The sequence below is a fragment of the Microtus pennsylvanicus genome, chromosome 21 (genome assembly GCF_037038515.1).
Source record: "Microtus pennsylvanicus isolate mMicPen1 chromosome 21, mMicPen1.hap1, whole genome shotgun sequence".
In the NCBI taxonomy this organism is placed as follows: Eukaryota; Metazoa; Chordata; class Mammalia; order Rodentia; family Cricetidae; genus Microtus; species Microtus pennsylvanicus.
This window is the reverse complement of record NC_134599.1, coordinates 36,663,834-36,679,804: the sequence shown is the minus strand read 5'-3', so window position 1 is coordinate 36,679,804 and position 15,971 is coordinate 36,663,834. Positions and strand designations below refer to the sequence as shown.

Sequence of the window (15,971 nt, the reverse complement as noted above, 5' to 3'; positions counted from 1 at the left end):
ACATTCTACCCAGCAACAAAATCACTTTTGGTGTACCACATTTTGACCTAATTTATTCATTTCTTGCTGTGATTAAATTCCCTAAATAAAAGCATGTGAGGTAATAAACAGGTTTCTTTGACTGATATGTCCAGATCACAATCCACAACTGTGGAAGCTTAGGATAGAAATTCAAGTTACAAAATGAAGGCAAGAGACACTAAGGAAAAATATTTACTGGTTTTCACTCTTGCTTAGTCACTCTCTCTTGTTCAGCTAGCCTACTTATCCCTCTCAGTCCCACTTTCTTAGGGTATTGAAACCATGAGTGGAAGAGAAGAGCCTTCCCACATGAATCATCAATCAACACAATTTTCCCATAGTTAGTAGCAATTTTGATCTGGGCAAAGCCTCAACTGATGTTCTCTTAAGATGACTCTAATCTACATCATGTTGACAGCTGAAGCTAATTAAGGTAGAGATGATAATATAGGAGAAGAAGATTTTTTAACACAAAATCAATATATTAACCATATCAAACATGAAGAACTGAAAAACACAGATAGGTCAAGAAATGAGAAAAAGTAAGCCTCTAAGATCAAGAGGAGAAAACTAAAACTGTTTCTCCACAGAAACTTGCTAAACCAAGAAATGCTGACGGACCTATGAACACCTGATATTCAATAAAGGAGCTAAAAGTATACAATGGAAGAAAGAAAGCATCTTCAACAAATGGTGCTGGCATAACTGGATGTCAACCTGTAGAAGAATGAAAATAGATCCATATCTATCACCATGCACAAAACTCAAGTCCAAATGGATTAAAGACCTCAATATCAGTCCAAACACACTGAACCTGATAGAAGAGAAAGTGGGAAGTACTCTACAACATATGGGCACAGGAGACCACTTCCTACGTATAACCCCAGCAGCACAGACATTAAGGACCTCATTGAATAAATGGGACCTCCTGAAACTGAGAATCTTCTGTAAAGCAAAGGACACTGTCAACCCACTGACTGTGAGAAGATCATCACCAACCCTGCAACAGACAAAGGTCTGATCTCCAAAATATATAAAGAACTCAAGAAACTAGATGTTAAAATGCTACTTAACCCAATTAAAAAATAGGGTACTGAACTGAACAGAGAATTCTCAACAGAAGAAGTTCAAATGGCCAAAAGACAATTAAGGTCATGCTCAACCTCCTTAGTGATCAGAAAACTGCAAATCAAAACAATTTTGAGATACCATCTTACACCTGTCAGAATGGCTAAAATCAAAAACACCGATAGCCTTTGCTGGAGAGGATGTGTAGTAAAGGGTACACTCATCCATTGCTGGTGGGAATGCAAACTTGTGCAACCACTATGGAAAGCAGTGTGGTGTCTCAGGAAATTTGGGATCAACCTACCCAGCAATAACACTCTTATAAATGGACAAATGAAAACATCAAATATTTATGTTGATCACAAATAATCAACACTGAGCAGGAAACATGTTTCAACAGTAAAGAGTACTCCTGGTCTGACTCAAGGAATTACATGGGGGGATCACAACTATTCATTATTCCAAGTTCAGCGTTTCTAGTTCCATCTCTTAATCAATATAAGGATCAGGCACTTACATGGTACATATCCATGTACAAGTAAATACTCATATTAAAATAAAAATTCAAACCAAACAAAATAGGCAGGAAGAAGAAGGTGATGCACCTGCAATCCAATGGCTCAGAAAGCACAACCAGTATCAATGTCATGAATACATGCCATCCTGGGAAACATAATGATACCCTCTGTCAAATTTTAAAATTCAAGATATGGGTGAAGCTCAGTACAACAGCATATGCTTGATAGGAACAAAAATCATCATAGAACAATATAAAAACAAAAAATCCAGGCCCACTTTTAATCCCAGTACTTGGGAATCAGGTTCAGGGGATCTCTGAGTTTGAAGCCAGCCTGGTATATAGAGCAACTTTCAGGAAATCTAGGGCTACACAGACAAATCTTGTATTCAGAAATAAACAAACAAAAATGAAAACTGTAGGCTACCAAACTGTCTTAGCATCAAATAGCAGGTAATTCTACTGAATCTAATGTGATTTAGTGATAGAGTTTATAATGGTAGGGAAGTCATGACAGCAAAAGAAGAAAGCTGACCAATTAGTTTCAACCACAACATAGCAGGCACAAAGAACAGGGAATGGGTTGAGGCTATAGAAACTCATATCACGTGTCCAATGAGGAATTTCATCCAGAAAGGCTCATCCTCCTACTGGATTCACAAGCAATCAAATGAAAGTTGCCAAGAAAAGAGACATGTTCAAATACATCTTCCTATATGGGAGGTTTTTATTCAATCAATTACATCCTGACCTGGGTATATATAGGCTCATGGTCACCAATGAAGAAAAATGCATTTAGGGTTACAGTTGGGAATCACTTTGCTTACGCCTTCCATAAGTTGAATGCTTATGTGAATGGAGTCTTACCCTTAGAGTACCTTGCTAGGCTTCCATTCCATAGCAAGGTCCTTCTCTATAATGGTGATAAAATCCTTGAAAATCCCAGCCTGTTCCAGTAATTGACTGCCATAAGAAACTGCCTTTTCATTTTCATTTATTTCTGCCCCACTTGTTTTTTTTTTCCACTATGGTCTTGAATGAATCATCAGTAATAACCATCCACCACATTCAATATTCCATTTAAGAAATTAGCTCATATTTTTAAATTCTGCTTTACTAAATTTCCAGGTCACAGGCAGAAAAAGACATATTTTGGAGCCAAAATATCACACAAATGACCTCTACCTTAATCAATTTCAACTGAAATTCTATGATTTCAATCTCCACTTTCTATCATTTCTCTTAACATTTCCATCTTTCTGATCCTACAAGAAAAGCTAATTAATTCTGTGTACTACTTTCTATTTTTTTGCCACCTAAAGTTTTGATATCTTCTATACTCTTCCAAGGGACATCATTCCCAGGTTCTGCCTAGCAACAATATTACTTTTGGTTTTCCATTTTTTGTTCTAACTTGCATTTATGTTGCTCTGATTAAATCTTTTAATGAAAAGCAGCTCAGGCAATGAGTGGGGGTATTTTGGCTTCATCATTTTGGGAGCCTAGGATAGAAAAGCAAGCTAATAGTTGAAGGCAAAAATACATGGACAAAGATTGTTTCCTGGCTTTCTCTCTTGCCTAGTCAGATTGGTGCCTTTTGTATCCCAAGCCCACTTTCTTAGAGATATTGCAACCCACAGTGGAGGAGCCATCACACATCAATCATCAATCAACACAATCTCTCCCAGATATAGTAGTTTATGGCTTTTATGAACAAAGCCACCATGAACACAGTTGAGCAAATGTCCTTGTGGTAGGATCTTTTGGGTATATGTTCAAGAGTGGTATACATTGGTCTTGAGGTAGATTGACTCCCAATTTCCTGAGGACTGCATATTAATTTCCACATTGGCTGTACAAGTTTGCACTTGCAACAGCAATGAATCCCCTTGCCAGCATTAGCTGTCACTTGTGTTATGGATCTTAACAGTTCTAAGACTTGTAAGATGAAATCTCAAAGTAGTTTTGATATTCATTTCCCTAATGGCTAAGGATGTTGAACATGTCTTCAGGTGTTTCTCAGTCACTTTAGATTCCTTTACTGAGAATTCTGTTTAGAGGTGTTCCCCATTATAATTGGATTATTTGGTTTGTTGTTGTCTAGTTTCTTGAGTTCTTTAATATCCTAGGTGAGGAAACACAGAATCACATAGATAAACATGGCATGTATTTACTTATGGGTGGATATTACCAGTTAAAGTATAATCACAGTAATCACAGTTAATCACAGTACACTCCATAGACACAGAAAGGCTAAGTAACAAGAACAGCTCTACGGGAGATGAATGCATCTCGTTGGTAAGAAGAAATAAAACAGATTTTATGGGTGCACTGGAGGCAGGTGGGGATGGGAACAGGAAGGATCAGGTGAGTGAAGAAAAGACAGGTGGGGAGAAGACAGGGAGAGATAACTGGAATAGGGGAACTTTTAACAGGGGATGTGGAAACAGTGTAGCGAAAACTTTCTGGAACCTATAAAGGTAACCCTAGTGAGGACTCCTAGTATGCAAGAGGAGGTTGAACTAGCCATCTTCTGTAACCACATAAGGCTACCAGTGGAACTGTGACACCAAGCCAACCACAAAACATTCAACCCACACTTGTACTACCTGCAAGATACGCTGGGGCACTGGTGACTCAGAACTTGCTTAGTGGCCAATAGATGACTGGTCTAACTTGAAGCTCATACTGTGAGAGGAAGTCCATAACTGACACTGCCTACATGGCCAGGAGCTGGAACTTGAATGGCTCAGAGAACAAGGGTAGAACCAAATACAGTTGACCAAGAAAAAATATCAATGAAATGATTCATAACTATTTTCTGCTATTATCATAGATTGCTGTTTAGCTTAATTGTTATTAAAGAGGCTTCTTCCAGGGGCTGATGCAAGCCCATGCAGAGATCCCTACAAACAAAAAGTAGGAAGGAGTATGGAGAGAACTACTACCAAATTCCGAAATATTGTTTATAAACATTTGTTTACATTTAAAGGAGCCATGAAATAGAGATAATACTTTGCATTTGCATAGATTTTGACCTATTGATAAAAATTTAAGGTCAATTTTGTTTATATATATATATATGTTCTTCTTTAAGGTATTATATTTGTGCAGCTCATTTAAAGATGCAATACAAATTAGATCCCCCCCCAAGCCTGCCCTGTTGTCTGCAAGATCCTTGGCTCAGGAATAGTTTCCTGCTCCTGCACCAAGGCTACCCAACCAGAGGGGTGAGTGCCTGCCTATCAGGCAGGCCTGAAGGTCCCCTGCAAGGGAGCGAGGGCACTTTCACCTTGTGCTGCAGGGTCTCCTGTGTTCTATTCGACCCCGCCCTGCTTCCCACGTTAGCCTTTCTGTCCGTGGGTCTTTAGGCTACCAGGCTTCCCTGTTTCAGTGCTGAGGAGTTCCATCTGGATGGTGCTGAGGACTTCCATACAGACAGGAACAGTTCCTGCTTCTACACTGAGGAGATCCACCCAGAGATTCAGTCACAGCAAAGACTGAACCAAGACACCAGGCCTCTCCTGGCTCCATTTGAAGGAAGTGATGGGCAGGCACCAATGCAAGAATTCCTGCAACAACCTGAAAGGCAACATGACATCACCAGAATCCAGGGATCGCAAAACAAGAAGAACTGAACACCCTACTCCAGAAGAAATAGAAGAAATCGACTTTAAATGGAACTATATGAAAATAATAGAGGACCTTAAACAGGAGGTGAAAAACTGCCCTAAAGAAATAGAGATGACAAACAAAAAGGTAGAGGAAATGAATAAATCTCTCCAAGATACCCAAGAAAAACAAGAGAAACAAGAAAAAGCAATCAAACAGGTAAGGGAAACGGTTCAAGACTTGAAGAATGAAATGGAGGTAATGAAGAAAACCAAACCAAGGAAGGCAGGAGATGGAAAATCTGGGTAAACGAACAGGAACTACTGAGACAAGTATTACCAACAGAATACAAGAGATAGAAGAAAGAATCTCAGACACTGATGATACCACAGAGAAAATAAATGCACTGATCAAAGAAAACAGCAAATCCAACAAATTCTCATCACAAAACATTCAGGAAATCTGGGTCACAATAAAATGACCAAATCAAAGAATAATAGGGGTAGAAGAAGGAGAAGTACAGATTAACGGTCCAGAAAATATATTTAATAAAATTATAGAAGAAAACTTTCCCAACCTAAAGAAAGTTATTCCTATGAAGGTTCAAGAACCATAGAGAAATAGACTGGATAAAAAAAAATCTCCATATAAGAATTAAAACTCAAAACATACAGAATAAAGAAAGAATATTAAGAGCTGCAAAGGAAAAAGGTCAAATTACTTAAAAAGGTAAACCTATTAGACTTACACCTGACTTCTCTATGGAAACCATGAAAGCCAGAAGGTCCTAAATAGATGTACTGCAGACACTAAGAGACCATGGATACAAGCCTAGACTATGTTCCTGTGACAAAAGTTCTTCCCAGACACACAGCTCATTGACATAAAAGCCTAGCCCAGGAACAGCTGCAGGCAGTTGAAGTAGTTTTGGGAAGACAGGCTCATCCTGTATTGGATGTAGTGGCATTTCATTTATGTTGTAATATATAAAGCTTGCCTGAAGTTCAAAGAGTAAAACAGCCCCATTGGTCAGTCTTACTGACCAGGCAGTGGTAACACACACCTTTAATCCCAGTAGCCATACTAGCTGCTATAGAAACCAGTCCTAAAGGAATATAATATAATATAATATAATATAATATAATATAATATAATATCCCCAATTTCTCCAAGATTTTATTACTCATGTTCCAGTTGGACAGTCACAGCTTGGAAAGCTTAGAGAAAGCACTGCCATCATAAGGGGATGAAGAGGAGGGAGGGGTTCAGGCTCCGGTGGCAGCTGCTGGGGAACAGGAGGTGAGGTGGCAACACTCTGAGAAGCCCTTTCCTCATCATGGACTTAGAGAAGATGATCAGTCTAAGCCTCTACTGATTTAAGGCTTATTCCAGGAAACCCCAAATCTGCCTCTACCTATGCAGCCCACAGGCAGTGATGCATACACACAACAGAAAGGCCAGATGATGCCCGAGTAGGCAAGGGAGGCCAGGCAAGCATAGTGTTTTAATAAATGTGTCTTCTAGAGGCTTTCAACATACTCAGACCTATGGGACACTATGAAAGCAGTGCTAAGAGGAAAGTTCATAGCACTAAATACCCACTTAAAGAAAATGGAGAGCCGGGCGGTGGTGGCGCACGCCTTTAATCCCAGCACTCGGGAGGCAGAGGCAGGCGGATCTCTGTGAGTTCGAGGCCAGCCTGGTCTACAAGAGCTAGTTCCAGGACAGGAACCAAAAAGCTACGGAGAAACCCTGTCTCAAAAAAGAAAAAAAAAAGAAAATGGAGAAAGCAAACATTGGAGACTTAACAGCCCACCTGAAAGCTCTAGAAAAAATGAAACAGACTTACCTAGGAGGAGTAGAAGACTGGAAATAATCAAACTGAGGGCTGAAATCAACAAAATAGAAACACAGAAAACAATCCAAAGAATCAATGAAACAAAAAGCTGGTTCTTGGAGAAAAAATCAACAAGATTGATAAATCCCTATCCAAACTAGTTAAACGACAGAGAGAGAACATGCAAATTAAGATCAGAATGAAAAGAGGGACATAAACACAGACACAGAGGAAATTCAGAGAATCATTAGATCTTACTACAAAAGCCTGTATGCCACAAAATTGGAAAATGTAAAAGAAATGGACATTTTTTTAGATAAGTACCATATACCAAAGTTGAACCAGGACCAGGTGAACAATGTAAATAGACCGAGAGTTGTGCAGAATTAGAAGCTGTTATCAAAAACCTCCCTACCAAAAAAAGCCCAGGTTCAGAGGGTTTCAATGCAGAATTCTACCAGAACTTCCAAGAAGACCTAATACCTATACTCCTTAATGTATTTCACAACGTAGAAACAGAAGAGTCATTGCCAAATTCCTTTTATGAAGCTACAGTTACTCTGATACCAAAATGACACAAAGACTCAACCAAGAAAGAGAATTACAGGCTAATCTCACTCATGAACATCGATGCAAAAATTCTCAATAAAATGCTGGCAAGCCGAATCCAAGAACACATTAGAAAAATTATCCATTATGATCAAATAGGCTTCATCCCAGGTATGCAGAACTGGTTTGACATATGAAAATCTAGCACTGTAATCCGGCATATAAATAAACTGAAAGAAAAAGCCATATGATCATTTCATTAGATGGTGAAAAAGCATTTGACAAAATTCAACATCCGTTTATGATAAAGGTCTTGGAGAGATTAGGGATACAGTGGTCATACCAGTTAGTTCCTTGGGCAACTGAGGAGAGGGAACCTGACATGGCCCTATCCTATAGCCATACTGATGAATATCTTGCATATAACCATAGAACCTTCATCTGGTGATGGTTGGAGATAGAGACAGAGACTCACATTGGAGCACTGGACTGAGGTCCCAAGGTCAAAATGAGGAGGAGAAGGAGGAAGAACATGAGCAAGGAGTCAGGACTGCAAGGGGTGCACCCACACACTGTGTCAGTGGGGCTGATCTGTTGGGAGCTCACCAAGGCCAGCTGGACTGGGACTGAATAAGCATGGAATAAAACCGGACTCTCTGAACATGGCGGACAATGAAAGCTGATGAGAAGCCAAGGAAAATGGCACTGGGTTTTGATCCTACTGCATGAACTGGCTTTGTGGGAGCCTAGCCTGTGTGAATGCTCACCTTCCTAGACCTGGATGGAGGGGGGGGACCTTGGACTTCCCACAGGGCAGGAAACCCTGACTGCTCTTTGGACTGGAGAGGGGGAGGGGCGTGGGGGTAGGGAGAGAGGAGGGGAAGAAGGGGGAGGAGGGGGAGGGAAATGGGAGGTGGGGAGAAGGCAGAATTTTTTTCAATAAAATAAATAAAAAGAGCCGGGCGGTGGTGGCGCACGCCTGTAATCCCAGCACTTGGGAGGCAGAGACAGGCGGATCTCTGTGAGTTCGAGGCCAGCCTGGTCTACCAAGGGAGTTCCAGGACAGGCTCCAAAGCTACAGAGAAACCCTATCTCGAAAAAACAAAAAAAAAAAAAACAAAAAAATAAATAAATAAAAAGAAATACAAATTAATAGATTGTCTTTTATAACAGTTAAACTTTTAGTCATGTTAGGCTTTCTAGAAGTACAGAGATATATTTCAGATGGGATAAGTATTCTTTAAATCTTTCAAAGACATACATAATATGGCATTTAAAATGTTTTAAAAACTTAGGACTTTTCATGACAGTGAGCCACATCTGCCTCTGGCAGCACATATTATTTCAGAGAGGTTGATGGGCATTAAAGAATCTCATTATGGAATTTGCCTTCAATGTGACTAGCCATTTGGGCAAGAAACTTCTGCTGCAATTGCTTCATGGTATGTTTTATAAACTGGACACTCAGGACCCACAGAAAAATGACTGCTAAAGTTGCCTAAAGAAGGTGAGAAAGTCATTCAAAGTTCCTGCTCCATGCAAGAGTCTGCCAGACATTCTGCAGGATCCACAAAAAAAGGTGACTAACAAACTGCCAATATAGGCAGAACTGTCTTTGAAATTTCCTGCTTCATGGAAAAGTCTGCCAGACACTATGGGCCTATAGGCTGGAGATGGATGTCCCACTGTTACAGAAGAACTTTGGGTGACTGTCCAGGCAGCAAGATGTCTTTGTCAATTCTAGAGTTTTAGAAGTTGCTTACAACGTACTTCCTGTTTACTTAGGTAGTAGTATATCCTTCTGGATTCTTTGATGGAGTTGAAGAAAGAGACAGTTTTATAATTATAAAAAAATAGATTAGACATAAAACCTTAGACTCAAAAAGATGGAATAGATGATATAGTATTTTTCTTAACTTGCCAAGTGTAAAGGGACTAAATATTGTAACTCTAATTCTTGCTGGATAATGGTTTCATTATATGTAATCTTGTTATGTCAAAATCGAAACCTTCCTTTTTATTTAGACAGAAAATAGGAGGTGATGTGCGATTCCTCCTGTATGCTATGAAGATGTTTTATTACCATTGGTTAATAAAGAAGCTACTTTGGGCTTATGGCTTCACAGAATAGAACAAGTGGAAATTCCAAGCAGAGATAAAGGAGAAAAGAAGACAGAGTCAGGGAGATGCCATGTAGCTGCCGAAGGAGAAAGATGCTGGATGGAACCTTACTGGTAGGCCACAGTCATGTGATGACACAAAGATTAATAGAAATAGGTTAATTTTAGATGTAAGAGTTACTTAATAAAAAGCCTAAGCTATTGGCTAAGCAGTCTTGTAATTAAAATAATTTTTTATAATTATTGCAAGCCTAGGCACCTGTATACACCAGGATATAATAAAATTTGCAAGCTATACAGTGTACACAAGATTAATGTTTAAATTGAATTGTCATGTTAAACTTTCATGATTCCTTGACTACTAAGGGATCATACAAAGAAACACAAATCAGCCTGAACGTTTCACTATCTGAGGGAATTCAACTGGAACTGAAAAACCTATGACACAGGTCTCTCAAGGAAGTTAGGTCAGGCCAACTCCATGGTTCCCTGCAGAGCTTACAACCCACAAAAATTTTATGACTTTGACCTCCACTCTCTGCCATTACTCTCAACATTTCCATCTTCTAGGTCCCAAAAGAACAGCTGATTAGGCTTTTTGTTCAGTTTTATGATATCTGTAGCATTCTTATAACAGTCAACATTCCAAAGTCTTTTGCAGCACTTGAGTCCCATTTTTGTTCCAACTTTCTTCTCTGTTGCTGCTATTACATTATCTAATCAAAAGCAACTCAGGTAATGAGTAAGTTTATTTGGTTGTTAACCCTATTTCACAATTCTTAATTATGGGAGCTTAAAGCGGATACTCAAGCTAAAAATAATAGCTAAAGGCAAAACATGTGGAACCATTATTTTCTGGCTTTCTCTCTTGTTTTGTCAGTGTCTTGTGCTTAGCTAGCTCTTCTATCTATCCCAGAGCTGCTTGCTCAGGGATATTGCCAACACAGTGGAAAAACCTTCCCATATCAATCAAAACCAACACAATCTCTCTCAGACAATTTAATCAGACATTCTGATCTAGGAATACCCTAATTGGTGTTTTCTCAGATCACTCTAAGCTATGTCATGCTGATAGCTGAGGCTAATTAAGAGAAAAAGACAATATTATACAAAAATATTTTAAAGATCTAAAGGCAATGTACTAATAGCATCAGTCACTTGACCAGCAAAAACACAAACATGAAGATAGATATGCCAGAAAATGGAAAATGGCAAACATATAAGATAAAGAAGAAAAAACTAGTACTGTCTCTCCACAGAAACTTCCCAAACCAATAAAAACTCAAGGAACTAATAACATGAGAAATTTTTTGAATACAAAGTTAGTGAGACCATTATTTTCCAGAAATGAAGAATATTCTTAAATAACAATTAATAAAATCAATAACATAGATGACAAAGACACAAAGACATATTGTGCTCCTTTAAATAAAAACTACAAGATTTTAACCAAAATCAAACTCTAAGAAATCACTGACCAGCACTCATCCTATAGACTTCAGTTCTCTCTCCTTTAACAATAACAAAAAATGGCTTGGGTGAGGAGGGATGTTCCACCAAAATTGGAGAGATTCCCTTGAAACCTTCTCATGTCTTAACTTCGTAGAAAATAGTTTTGACTACTAAAAGGATCTCATTATCTTATAGTAAGGAATAGGATGTCTCCTAGGGTCACTTAGACACCATTTGTATCCCATGATTGATAATTGCCTGTAAGTCTGCAATCAGAGTGAGGAAATGAAAACATTTTTAAACAAAATGCAAGATAACAGATTTTTTAAAGAATCAGTGTACACCTAAAGCAACTTGTTTTACTTTAATTGCTTTATAAGTACTTTTGAAAACAAGTTTATTGTTATTTTTTGCATATATTTTACATGAGTTAGAATATCTTCCATATGTATGCAGGTGACATACAAAAAAGAAGGGTTCAGATGCTTTGGATCTGAAATGGAAGAGTTATGAGCCTAACAACTTGAGTTAGGTATCTGAACATAGGTCTTCTCCAAAATGAGTATGTGATGAGCCATCTGCCAACATCCATAATGGCTTTTATCAAATAAACCAAAAGTCTCTCAGATTAACAATAATAGCAACAAAACCAAAATAAATAAAGAAGTAAATAAATGACCCTTGGAAACATGATGCATCAAAATTAAGATGATGTGTGTGGTAAATTTGCATGATTTAAATACATTAAAATGACAATGCAAAACAATTTATAACAGGAAAACTGATTACAAAGTTATATTCATAGTGGAAACACCCAGAGTAATCAGTGGGATTATGAAAAAATAGTACACAAATTGACATAATATGAATTCTTGCTGGGTTGTGGTGATGCACACTTTAATCTCAGCACACGGGAGGCAGAGACACGTGGATCTTTGTGAGTTCAAAGTCAGATGGTCTACAGAGCAAGTTCCAGGACAGGCTCCAAAGCTACAGAGAAACCCTGTCTTGGGGGGAAAAAGCAACAACAATCAAGAATGTGTACAATATTTGAGAAAGAATAAAGGAGATGGAGAGAAAAAGAAGAGAGAATAGGCAGAAAAATATCATTAACTATTAATAAAAAGACCAAAGAAAACTTAGAAGACATGTGATCTTAAAAAATGTTACTCACCTACCTATAATTCTATGTGTAGAGAAATTAAATAAATAAAGACTTCACAATTTTCACAAAACTACCTCAAAATGACCCATAAACTCTTCTTTCTGACCCTACAGCTACTGGTATTTGTTCCAAACAGCGAGGCCCCATGCTCTAGAGACCTCTCCTTCGGTCTTGTTATGTTTTCAGGTAAACCCAGTCTCACTGATGCCCAATACCAAAGCAATATAGTATAATTTCTGCTTCCTGTCACATGGATTATGGCACAAGATATAGAATCTGCCCTATCTACCTGCCCAACACCATACACACCTAAGAAACCTCTGCAGCTCAGAAACTCTTTTTGTCACCTGGAACTAAATATCACTGAATGACATCATTGTGGCTAGTAGTATCAAACAAATTAGAAACATTTTAATCATGTATTGCTAAAAGACAGTCAACATCACCATAGTTCTGCCAGCTTTTAAATTATTTGAAACATTTATAAGACAAACTTGAAAGTAGAATGTAATATTCAGAACTTCTAGAAATAAAACTATAAGTTTTCAAATCTGACTTCCCACTGCACACCAAAAGCATGACTCTGTGTGTACACTGGACAGTGATATTACAAGTATAATATTCTACCTTGCCGGGGCTGCAGAGTGTCCCTCTTCCCAGGAAATCCATATACAGGGAGGCACAGAGGACAACGACCACTGCCCAGGTCATTACATAGGGCAACAGAACCACAGCCTGGCTCATGGTCCATCCAAATCCCAGCAGAAATGACAGTTCAACAGACCTTCTCTGAACACCCTATACTCACCATGGCATAGCTTGTGGTATTCCTAGGGCTGGAGAGATGGCTCAGTGGTTAAGAGCACTGACTGCTTTTCCAGAGGTCCTGAGTTCAATTCCCAGCAACCACATGGTGGCTCACAACCATCTGTAATGAGATCTGGTGCCCTCTTCTGACATGTGGGCATACATGGAGGCAGATTTTTGTATGCAAAATAAAAATAAATAAATCTTTAAAAAGCAAAATAGTATAGTTAAAAAAACTCACTTCAATAAAAGTAGAAAAGAATCCTGAAAAGAACCTGCAAGAAACCTGCCACTATTATACCTGATTGCTAAGACTTTCAAGAATCTCTCCTTGGCTAGGGCCATTCATCTTGGCCTCAGAATATTGTCAGCTCCCCTACTGGGTGATCAAAGATCAAATGACTCAGATAGCACAGTACTTCCTGTTCTGTCCTTCCAGCCCAGTGGTCAGGGCCCTAGATAGAAAGTGAGTAATTTAGTAGATAATCCTCCACTTTCAAAGAGCATATCCTGTTCCTCATCCAAAGCACAGGGTCTTTTGTGTGCACATCCTATTACACACTCAATGTGCACTGCAGCCAACCCATTGCCTCATACCTGGGAAATCTTGCAGCCAAACACAGATCACATTTACAACTGCTATTAAAGACAAGTGGGCCATGAATTAGAAGACACTGAGGGATTGTGGTAAGTCTTGGGAACAGGCAAGAGAATGTGGATACAATACTGGAAAGAACCTGTAAACTGTCTCCTGCTGGTGCTCCTAATTGCCAACCAGAGTCCCTCATTAGCTAGGACCACCCAGCTGGGCTTCCAGACATTGGCAGTTACCCTACTGGGAGAGCAGAAATCAAATGTCTTAGAAAGCAAAAATCCTCCAGGTTTGTCCTTCCACACTATGGTCAGACAAGATACTAATCTGGAAATTTTGTAGTTTAGTAAAATCTTCCATTTTCCCAGAGCACTTCCTGTTCCTCCTCCAAGGCACATGGTCCTATATGTACACTTTCCATTACACACTCAAGGTCCAGAGTAGCCAACCCCTTACTTCATAGCTGGGAGGTCTTGCAAACAAACACAGGTCACAAACAGTAATTGTTATTAAACAAAAAGAAGCCATGAGAATTAGAACACAACAAAGGGTCTATGGGAGGGCTTAGAGGCAGGAAAGAGATAGTGGAAATAATGTATTTATAATCCTGAAAAATTCTGTTAAAAAGTTGAAACAGATTTTATGGTCATGTGCCCCAGAGACCAGGGATTTGTATCAGAGCACACGAAGTGCTACTCACATCATTTCTCTCACAGTATACATCTTAAACCTAGAAAATAAATCATGGTAGGCAGGGCCACACCATTTTATCCAGCTCTTCTATTTTACTTGAACTGCTGTAACTACAGTAATTTGGTTTAATGATAAGTTAATTTCTTTATATAGATTCTTGTATGCATGGTCTGTGGACCCATGAAATGGCCAGTCAGCACATTTATGGAACATTTAAAATTGATTACCTCACTACTCACTGCTAATGCCAACTATTGTCACAGTAGGAAAGCTTTTACCTTCCTTCTTTCCCATCCCTTTTTCTGATGTGACGATACTGGCTTTAGAATTGGTCCGTGAACTCAGTTATTACACAGGTCCTACTTCACTTGTAAATTCACAATAAAATCTAAAGAAGTTGGAGTATACTCATTCACTGATCTATTTCTCCTTCACACAGACCAGTCAATGTCCAGCATGGTAGGAGTTGCTGGACTGTTTTTGCAGCACTAGGAGTTCATAGCAATTCTCAGTTACATAGTATGATGCAAGCCCGAGCTACAGGAGACACTGATCTAAACCAGTTTTTCGCAATCTTCCTAGTGCTATGACTCTTTAATACAGTTACTCATGATGTAGTATTCTCCCCACCTATAAAACAATTTTCACTACTACTTCATAACTATATTTTTGCTGTTATGAATCATAATATAAATATCTGTACTTTTTGATGGTCTTAGGCCTGTCCTGTGATAGGTTCATTTGATCTACCAAAATGAGTCATAACCCACCAGGTTGAGAATCACTGCTCTAATCTGAAATAAATAAAAAGATGAATAAATAAACAGCTCTTAAAAATGAAATTCAAAACCTGGGAAACATTAGAAAATACAAGATTATAGCAGTTATGCCTTTGAAGAAAATGAAATCTAAAATATGACAACCATTAATTGATTTCTTAAAATAATAAAAAATAATTGAACACTTAGTTATACTGACTTTGTTTTTCTTTTCTTTTTTTTGTTTTTTGGATTTTCGATAAGTTATAATGACTTTGAAACAGAGTAGGCACTTCCCTGGTAGGGAGAATGCCATTAGTAAGAGAAAGCATGACTTTGTCCCATGTAAAATGTTAGCTTCTGAGTGCTGTAAGCTGACACATGGAGTTACAGCCAATGGCCTGTGTCTCAAACATCTGAGCTGAATTCACGGTGTCAACCAGGATTAAATATACCTGCATGGGAGAGTTCACTAATTGGAAACTAAATATGTAGTTGTTCAAGCTATCCTCCTTAAACTGCACACCCACTGGTGTCTGTCTTCATTCACATGCAAGAAATTAATGTATGATGGGAAATCACACCAAAAGTCACACACTATGTCAATCAGGTCCTTCTTTGTAATGGATACCCCTGAAGCTCACTCCCTTAAACTTCATTCTGTGATCTAGTTATTGTCCAGTTTTTCCCCCTTCCAGTGTACACAGTATACTGTTCCTACACTTTGGGTCTGAAGGGAGAAGCCATGCTCCACACACAAATCCTTTTATTGTTATTGCA

At 38.6% G+C, this 15,971-nt stretch overlaps 1 long non-coding RNA gene across 1 annotated transcript in view; it reads right to left on the bottom strand.

The window, feature by feature from the left end:
* Positions 1-13,239, bottom strand: part of LOC142839428 (uncharacterized) — a 40,414-nt gene extending 27,175 nt beyond the window's left edge. Inside the window, exon 1 of the long non-coding RNA XR_012908744.1 lies at positions 13,150-13,239. This is a non-coding gene — a long non-coding RNA (uncharacterized LOC142839428). The remainder of the gene's footprint in view (positions 1-13,149) is intronic.
* Between the last annotated feature and the right edge of the window lie 2,732 nt (positions 13,240-15,971).